The following is a 10,728-nucleotide window of genomic DNA, read 5'->3' on the forward strand; positions in this document are numbered from 1 at the left end:
TGCAATGCTTGGTAAGAAATGTACGCATTATCTTGCCCATGTAATTGTAACTCCTCTGTACAGCATGTTCACAAATAAAATAAAATTAAAAAAAAATTGCACAGAGAAGGAACTTACATAAAAACCCCAAATAGAAGTGAGAATTTCAGGTCAAGACACTTGCTTTCCTCCTATAAAATCTTCAGATTCTTTCTAGAAGTTCTTGTATATTCTTTCAAGGCACTAACACAGCATACATTGATGTGATTCTCTCCAGTTTCTAGTCCAACTACTTTCCTCACTGTTGCCATGAACACCATAGTACTGACTACATGTCCATGTTATAGCTCCTTAAACTGTGAGTCCCCGGCATGCCCAGTGACTTCTTTAACATCATCATCTTTTTTCTATCCTAATTATTCCTTTTATTTACTTCACAGAGCAAGTGGTACACCCAACAAACTATAGCTTACCCAAAGGTATTTATGTCATTTTTTTTTGGTAGGTTGTGAGGCTTAAACTCAGGGCCTGGGCACTGACCCTGAGCTTTTTCACTCAAGGCTAGCACTCTCCCACTTTGAGCCACAGCTCTACTTCCAGGTTTCTGGTGGTTAATTGGAGAAAAATAGCTCACGACCTATCCTGCCTAGGCTGGCTTCAAACCGCGATCCTCTGATCTCAGCCTCCTGAGTAGCTAGGATTACAGACAGGAGTTACTGGAACATCTTCAAGTTACATTCAAAGAACAAATTAATGGGCCTGACTGGACAACTTCTGTAACTACTTTTTAAGCAGACAAAACAAAATAGAAAATTTCTTTTGTGCCTGCTGCAACAAGTTAGAAAGGACAATATATAAACATCTGTTATAGTTAGAGGAAACCCATAATCTCTAGAGATCAGCTATGTTGGTCACCAACTTGGAAAAGTATCAGAATGACATATTTAGACAAATGAAATCCAGAGTCATTACCCAGCTTCTCTGAGAAAAATGTTTTGCCAATTCAAATATAAATGCATATGGTAATAATCAATGCATACAGCTTTCTTACATTTCTGTCAAATACTTATTCTAAAAATTAATACATTTATTTTAGTGGTATTCTTAATTTAAAACAAATATTCTATTACTTAAAATTCTAACTGTGAAAATATATATGAGTAAAAATAAGCGGACAAAATTAAGTAAAGAATAAATATAAAAAATGATTGAGGGCAAAGAAGTCATATGACAGTAAGAGAACATTTGAGATTGAGAAATAATAGCTAGAGTAAAATTATGTTGGAAGGACAAATTGGTAATCTATACATAAGTCTCTACCAAGCTTTTTTCTAAAACCAACATCCTTGCTTTTCCCTCCATATCAGTGCTTATTTGGGCTTTCTGAACAAATGAATCATCCACATCGAACTAAGCAGATTGAAAATCATGATACCTATCTGTAACTCATTCTACTCCATGAAATAACAATGTGCTCTCAGTTTCCACAGGGTCCATATCTGTGGATTCAACCAACCATGGATCAAAATGTCTTATTTTTTATTCCAGAAGGTTCCAAAATGAAAAACTTTCATGCTGTTCTTCAATAAACAGTCCTTGCCTATTGATGATCAAGTCCGGCCTATTCCTTTCCTGTTCTCTTCTATTTTCCTAACAATTTTAATATAACATGAATAAACCTGTCCAGCCATAGCTTATTGCCATTTTCTTGGGGGAGGGGTCTGGTCATGGGGCCTGAACTCTGGGCCTGGGCACTATCCCTCAGCTCTTCAGCTCAAGACTAGCACTCTACTACTTGAGCCACAGCGCCATTTCCAGCTTTTATTTCTTTTTACTTATGTGGTGCTGAGGAATCGAACCCAGGCACTCTGGCATGCAAGGCAAGCGCTCTACCACTGAGCCACCTTCCCAGCCCAGCTTATTGCCATTTTAACAGATGCCCCCACCCCAGTCTCTTTAGCACTATTTGCTTGTGTGCTATTTTTCTCACTTTGCTATTCCTATATCATATGCTCAGGCCTATGATGGTTATATCTGTACTAAACCTGTATGGACATTTTCCCTATTATTATTCACTAAATAGTAGAGTATATAGAGATGATTTAAAGTATGCAGAAAAGGTGTCCAGGCTCCACTCCCAAATTACTCGAGCTGATTCAAAACTTTGATAAAATAGCAGGGTATAAAATTAACCCTCAAAAATCAATGGCTTTTCTGTATGCCAACAATGAGAAGAGTGCAGCTGAAATCAGGAAAGCAACTCCTTTGTAATAGCCGCACAAGTAATAAAATATCTAGGAGTTAACTTAACTAAAGAATCGAAGGACCTCTATGATGATAACTTTAAAAACCTGTAAAAGGATATCAAAGCAGAACTTAGGAAATAGAAAAGCCTCCCATGCTCCTGAATTAAAAGGATCAACATCATGAAAATGGCAATACTTCCCAAGGCTATCTACAAATTCAATGCAATACCTATCAATATTCTGACCTTCAATGAAATAAAAGAAGCAATTCAAAAATTGATATGTAACAATAAAAGACCCCAAATAACAAAAACAATCCTTAACAGAAAGAACAGTGCTGGAGGAATATCAATACCGAATTTCAAACTCTACTACAAAGCCATAGTAATCAAAACAGGTTGGTACTGGCACAAGAACAGACCCAAGGACCAATGGAACCCAGAAATGAGCCCACAGACCTAGAGCCACCTAATCTTTGATAATGGAGCTAAAAATAGAATGGAAGAAAGACAGTCTCTTCAATAAATGGTGTTGGCAAAATTGGTTAATCACATGTAGAACACTAAATCTAGATCCTTATATATCACCCTGCACCAGAATCAACTTCAAATGGATCAAAGACCTTGAAGTCAAAGTAAACACCCTGAAAACTTTACAGGAAGGAATAGGAGAAACCTTAGGTCTCCTTGGCACAGGCTGAAATTTTCTTAATAGAGACCCAGAAACACAACAAATCAAAGAAAGATTGGACAAATGGGATTGCATGAAGCTGCCAAGCTTCTGCATGGCAAAGGATATAGCTAGCAAGATCAATAGAAAGCACACGGATTGGAAGAAGATCTTCACTAGCCATACAACAGACAAGGGTCTCATATCTAAAATATACTTGGAACTCAAAAAATTAAACCCCCCTACAACAAACCCTGAAACAACAGCCCGATAAATAAGTGGGCTAAAGACTTAAAGAAAAACTTCTCTGAAGAGGAAATAAGGATGGCCAATAGACACATGAAGAAATGTTCAACCTCTCTAGCCATAAAAGAAATGTAAATCAAAACAACATTGAGATACCACCTCACTCCAGTTAGAGTGGCTATGATCAAGAAATCTAATAACAACAGATGCTGGAGGGGATGTGGACAGAAGGGAACCTAACTGCATTGTTGGTGGGAGTATAAACTAGCTCAATCACTTTGAAAAGCAGTATGAGGTTCCTCAAAAGACTTCACATAGAGCTCCCCTATGACCCAGCAATCCCGCTTTTGGGTATTTACCCAAATGATCACAAACAAGGCCCTACTAAGGCTACCAGAATGACTATGTTTATTGCAGCATTATTTACCATAGCTAAGATATGGAACCAACCCAGATGCCCCTCAGTAGATGAATGGATTAAGAAAATGTGGTACATATACATAATGGAATTCTATGCCTCCATCAGAAAGAATGACATTGCCCCATTTGTTAGGAAACAGAAAGACTAGGAAAAATTATATTAAGTTAAGTAAGCCAGGCCTCCAAAAAACATAGGTCCCATGGTTTCCCTTATTTGCAATAACTAGTATATGTGTAAGACAAGTAAAAAAAGGTCAAAAACTATGTACATATGACCATATCAGATGATGTTAAGTGAAATAAACCCCAAGATAGGGACACAAATGTTTTTTTTCTTTCTATTGTTTCTAATGTATTTATAATGTACCATGTGATTTTTTTTGTTTCTTTGTATGTTCCTCCACCATGGTATAACCACTTTTTTCACTATATTTGATGTCAGTGCCCTGCATCTTGTATGTACACTTCTCTAATTCAGGGAGGGGAAGGGAAAAAAACAAAATGCTTAAATAGGGATACAAGCTGATCCATTGTAACAAGAGATGTACAAGACACTATGTTGAAAAATGAACTAGACAATTTAGGTGGGGGTGAGGAGGGCAGTGGGGAGTGTAGTTGTGGAGGTGGGGAGGGATGGGGTGGTAAGGGAAAAACAAAGAAGGTAATAATGCTTCATAGGAAATGTACTCATTACCTTGCTCATGTAACTGTAACCCGTCTGTACAGTATTTTTACAACAAAAAATGTACAAAAATGGTGTCCAGGTTATATGCAAATATTATTCCATTTTTTATCAGGGTCTTAAGTATCTGGGAGTTGAGGTATTTCAGCAATCTTGGAATCAGCAGTACTTCATGGTTATTGAGAGGTGATTGTACACAAAAACCCCCACCTCCCTATTTCTTATATGAGTAAGTAGTTACTTCTAGTCATCTATCAGTATGTTATGACAAACCCAATTTTCTTTTCCTCCTTGAGCTTTGATAGAAAATATTGCTCAATGTTTCTTTTGGTACCAAGTATAAACCACAGAAAAGAAAAAGAAACAGACAGAATGACATCAATTGAAAAAGTTTCTGCACAGATAAAGATACAACCAGAAGAATTAAAAACCAAGTTATAGAATGGGGAGAAATACTTAGAAATTATACATCTGATGACAAATTGGTATTCAAGATATATAAGTAACTCAGATCAATAGCAAGAAAACAGCCTTAGTAAAATAAACAAAGGGCAGAAATTGATAATATTTGAAAGGATATATCAACTCCCATTCATTAAAATATGGTTGTGACATTGACAAAACACTGTTTAGGTCCAGGACTGACTTCTTAAAGAATAGAGTCTCTCCATATGGAAGACTATTCTTAGACAGACACTTAAGGAAGAAATACAGCTTAATTGTATTGAAGCATTGAAATATGGGAGACTCTAATTATAAAGTTTTGCCTTCCCTAATTAAATTGGTATCTTGAAGTGAGGAACTATGATTATAAGCACTAAAAATATATAGAATTGCCTTAGCAGTTGGAAATTAAGCTGTGAAAGAACAGATTCCATAGATATTTAGCTATTATGGGTACTGCAATGATGGAAATCCATGTTATACAAGAATAAAGTGTTTCATGAAAACTGTTGCTTATGATAATTTAGAAACCAGACCACATGACAGCAAAATCTCATGATATAAGGAAAGTGTCCAGAAGGGATCAGAATGTTGTACATTGGCTGCTATTGGCTCTCTTAGACAAGATATGACAAGGAAGCAATGGGCTATAGAGCATTGTTGGGGTGAATGGAGAGAATAAGGGAGGGTGGATATAGTCACGATACTTTATGTGGATGTGCGACAATGGAACAGTGAAGATTGTTGTTATGGTTTGGGAAGAGGGGGTAGGAAATGAGCAAAACAAAACAGGACTCAGTAAGTCTGATCAAACTATATAGTATGTATATATAGATAAATAGTCAAAATGAGATCCCCTTGTACAACTAATTGATGCCAATAAGTTATAAAAAGGCTTCTAATTAGAAATGGAAGTGCAAGCTAGGCACCAGTGACTTACACCTGTAACCCAAGCTTCTCAGGCAGTTGAAATCTAAGGATTACAGTTAAAAGCCAACCCAGGCAAGAAAGTCTTTGAGACTCATCTCCAATTAATCACTAGAAAACCAGAAACAGTGTTGTAGCTCAGAGTGGTAGAGTACTAGCCTTGAGTGAAAAAGCTCAGGGACAGGTCCTAGGTGCTGAGTTCAAGCCACATGACCAACAAAAAACAAAACACAAATAAAAAAGAGTACAGAATTACCAACTATGTTTATTGCAGCATTATTTACCATAGGAACCAACCCAGATGTCCCTCAGTAAATGAATGGATCAAGAAAATGTGGTATATATACAAAATGGAATTCTATGCCTCCATCAGAAAGAATGACATTGCCCCTTTTGTTAGGAAATGGAAAGACTTGGAAAAAATTATCTTAAGTGAAGTAAGCCAGGCCCAAAGAAACACAAGTCCCATGGTTTCCCTTATTTGCAATAACTAGTATATGTCTGAGACAACCAGAAAAGGACAGATACGTTGATGTTAGGGGGATGAACCCCAAGATAAGTATTCAAATGTTTATTTTCCTTTCATGCAATTATTTCTAACATATTTACAAGATGATTTCTATGTTGCTTTGTATGTCCCTCCCCCACAGTATAACCTATGCTTTCACTGTATTTGACGTTAGTATAATTTGTGGAGGGGAAGGGAAAAAACAAATCATTTAACTAGGGATACAGGTGGACACATTGTAACAATGAGATGTACAAGTCTTTATGTCAAAAAACAAACTTTACAACTTTTGTGGGGGATTGGAGGGATGGGGAGTGGAGAGGAATGGGAAGGGGAAACAAAGGAGGAGGCAACAACGCTTGATAAGAAATGTACTCATTATCTTGCCCATGTAATTGTAACCCCTCTGTATGGTATTTTCACAATAAAGATAAATAAATAAATCTAGGCTTTTGGTTTGGGGATATTTTTCTCCTAGAAGCCACCAAAGGAGGGGGGAAAGAAGTGCAGAAGTATATGTAGCACAGGAGTCTAGGAAAACCTATTGCTACCACACCCCTAATAATAAGAGAGGAAAGTTTGAGGTTAAAAACATGTCAAAAAATAAAACAAAGCAAAACAGAAAACAACCTCCTCAGTTTGACAAAGTAACTCAACTTCATGGCCAAAATTTCAGGTCCTAACCTCCTGCACATGCAAATTACCATAGACAACCTCAGCTAGCCTCTGCTTTATTGAGAAACATGGCAATGAGAAAATCATTGTTAAAAAAAATCTAAGAACTAGTCTAGTAAAGAAATCTAAGCGTTTATCGACACATATAATTGTCTAGAATAAAAAGATGGTGAGCCTACAACTTCTATGGATTTTTTGTTGTTGTTGCTGAGAAACTTAAGCCTTGAGATCCTCATTTTCTGGCAAAACATCAAATCCCACAAGAGAAAAAATAAATTTAGCATTGTCTGGGCCAACTAGAAAATATATTCCTATAATTGAAAGAATCTAGACGCTTAGTAATGGACCCTTTGGAAGAAAATGATCTAAAATATTTTTCTGAGAGTGTGGAACATTCTAGTGTCCCTGGATTCTCACAACTGCCACGAGGTAAGAGCCTCCTCCATCACTCATCACATCCCATGATGTTCTGCCCAACTGCATGGGGTCAAACACTGCAGACTGAATCTTCTGAAATGGAACTAAAATAAATCCTTCCCCTCCAAGATGCTTCAGCAAAGTATTTGCAGGTATTTCTCACTGAAAAAGCTTAATGCAAAACTGCCTTGTAATCCTCCTCTTTTTGTGTCAATTTACTATCTCTTTTTCAGAAAAGTTATCTGATGCCCTTTGGGATTGTAGAAGCTTTCCAAGCAAATATCTGGAGCAAGGAAAGCCAATCACCACCTCAACATGCCTTAAAATATAATCAGTGTTGCACATTTATCAGGTTAATCAGGTTTCATAGAAGTTAGCCTACCCCAGCAGGTATCTAGACACTGAAAGTGATTCTCTATTTTCTATTGTTTGTCACTTCTTACAGTCATTTTTATATCTATTTTGACACTAAATTCCCTTTGTCACTATCTCAATAATCTCTTCCTTAAGTCTCAAAAGCTTAAATCCGAATTATTGATTAGTTTCTGAAAACAAAAAGATGTTTAAAAGCAGCAAAAGCAATCCCGAGATATATTTATATTAAAAACCACCTATATCAAATGAACAAGCTAATGTTACCACAGAAAAGGAGAAAATAATGAATTCAAGATCTCATATAAAGAAATAAAAATGACAAGAATAAATAAAATAGACATTAAAACTAGAAATGATAAAGCTAAAAGTTGGGATTTCTAAAGGTAAACACAATTAACAAACTTGAACTTTAACCAACAAAGAGAAAATGTCCAAGTAAATAGAGTCAGAAGAATGCAATGGGTGTTTTGATAACATGACAACAGATATTACAGAGGCACAATGGATCATAAGAAAGCATTATGAATAATTATATATCAACAAATTAGACAACCTAGAAGGAATAGATTTACTAACATGAAATTATGAAGAAATAACAAAGTTCAATAGGCCAATAAACAAGGAGACTAACTCATTAATTAAAAAAAATAACAGCAACCCTTCTCAAAATCTTTCCAATAATTGAGGAGGAGTGAAAGTGTACAGACTTCCAAGTGTCCAGAACTACCCTGAGACTAAAGCCAGACAAAGACAATGAAGGAAAACTATAGGCCAATGTTCTTGATGATCAAAGAGGCCTGTATCTTCAACAAACTGTACTAAAGCAAATTCAACAGCACATTGAAAATATCATTGCCATGACCAAGAAGCATTTGCCTGGGGGTGAAAGGATGTATCATGGTTAACATATGCAACTCAATAAACGTGTTAAACCTTATTGATAAAATGAAGCATCTCCTAGATGAAGAAAAAAAGACAAAATTCAAATGCCTATACAAATTTGCTGTAAAAGAAACATAAGAAGTCATTGCTACTATCATGCTCAGTAAAAAGTTGAAAGTTTTCCCTTTCATAGCAGGTGCATACAAGAATGCCCACCCCCACTGCTTCTATTCAATGTAGCATTAGAAGTCCCTAATAAAAGCAATTTACCAAGAAATAAAAAGTATCCAAAAGGGCCGGGCACCAGTGGCTCATGCCTGTAATCTTAGCTACTCAGGAGGCTGAGATCTGAAGATCACAGTTCAAAGCCAGCCTGGGCAGGAAAGCCCGTGAGACTCTTATCTCCAATAAACCACTAGAAAACTAGTGGCACTGTGGCCTAAGTGGCAGAGCGTTAGCCTTGAGCTGAAGAGCTGAGGGACAGTGCCCAGACCCAGAGTTCAGGCCCCATGACCGGAACCCCCCAAAACAAACAAACAAAAAAAAACCTAGTAGTGTTTCTATACTTTTAACAGTGAATTACCTGAAAAGACACATTAAGAAAACATTCTAATTTATAATGTAATAAAAAAATAACATACTTAGGAATTAAATAACCAAGGAATTGAACTATCTGTTCACTGGACTCTAAAAATGTTATTAAAGAAATTAAATATTGCTCAAAAACGAAAAAGAAAACAATAACTACTCCATGGTCATGGGTCAGAAAAATAAATATTTAAATGTCTCTAAAGTGATTTGCAGATTCAGTGCAATTCCTAGTAAAACTTGCCATTTTTTTCTTAGAAATAAAAAGCACCCTAAAATTTGTGTAGAATCACCAAAGATTCTGATAGCAAAGAAATTTTGTTCATTTTGAGCAAAATGAAAAGGCTCACCACAAACAAAGGATAAATACATGTGAAAATGAATATGAATTAGCTTGATTAACAATTACACAATGTATACAAAAATCAAAGCACATTGTCCCACAATATATACCATGGCTACTATCGATTTAAGAAAGCAAATGCTCTTTCAGTCATTACATTTGAAATAAAAATTACTGGTATAGTCTAATAATTAGTTGCCCTGTGTTCCAGCTCATTAATGACTTGCCTAATTTACCCTGAACACTGATTTCAGAAAGCTTTCCAAACTGAAAATTCTCTCTCATAGTCTTGTGTTTTCACAACGCCTACTGAAACCTTTGCAACACCTTAGCATGAACTGAGGAATTTCATGATTCTGAACTGTCTGATTTGCTTCCACTGTGCCACACGTGCTCACCACTTCCTCCATAGGCAAATGGCCTCTAGGTTTTCCACTGTGAATAGCTTCTTAAGTAATTGGAGAGAACTTCTGCTTTCACGAAATTGTTCTAGAGATCTCATGCTTTCTTCTCCACTGCCCTGTTCTGTCCTCTCACTCTTCACTCTCATAAATCACCCCAACTCCCTTTCCTTGTACACGGCTGCACCTGGGATCCATTCTCCAAGACTCCTTTCACTGTGAACTTACATCTAAGGAATTCTATTTTTCCTATCTCTCATTTGATCCTCTTTGGTATCATAGCTCCATTTTATACTCATACTGATGGTTTTGAGAGTAACGTTTTCCTGTACTGATATCTCCTCTCTGGTTTTCCGCAAGACAGTCCCTAACTTTTGACCATGTTTTCCCAGCAGAACCTCTAGCCATGTTGCCCTCCTTTCTGGGGTTGAGAACAGAATTTAATATGTATTTCTTTCAGTTGCTACTCCAGTGTTTCTGTACTTTTTCTCCATATAGAATACATAAGTGTATTTTACCTGGAAATCCATACTCATCTTAATCCCTGGTCCAAATATTATTTTCTTTGTGACATTTTTTTCAGATTCTATAAATTCAATAAATGTGATCAACCTTATTAATAAAATGAATCTTGTTAATCACTGAGGCATTGTATTTTAATATTCTGTTTAACGTTTATCTCATCTACCCTACAGTAAGATCTTTCACAACAGAACACTTTCTTCTTTAGTCTAGGAATCCCAGGTTCCTGACATGATGGATGTATTTCTTGCATAACTCATAAGAGATATAAAAATGTAGCAAAAAGGAGCTAGAGCTAGCCAACAATGAGTGAAAGTATCAGGCACTAAGATTGAGTGCCAGTCTCAGACAGACCAAAAAAAAAAGAAGAAGAAAAGAAAAAGAAAAAGAAAAAAAGAATATAT

This window comes from Dipodomys ordii, unplaced genomic scaffold (genome assembly GCF_000151885.1).
Source record: "Dipodomys ordii isolate 6190 unplaced genomic scaffold, Dord_2.0 Scaffold1, whole genome shotgun sequence".
Taxonomy (NCBI): Eukaryota; Metazoa; Chordata; class Mammalia; order Rodentia; family Heteromyidae; genus Dipodomys; species Dipodomys ordii.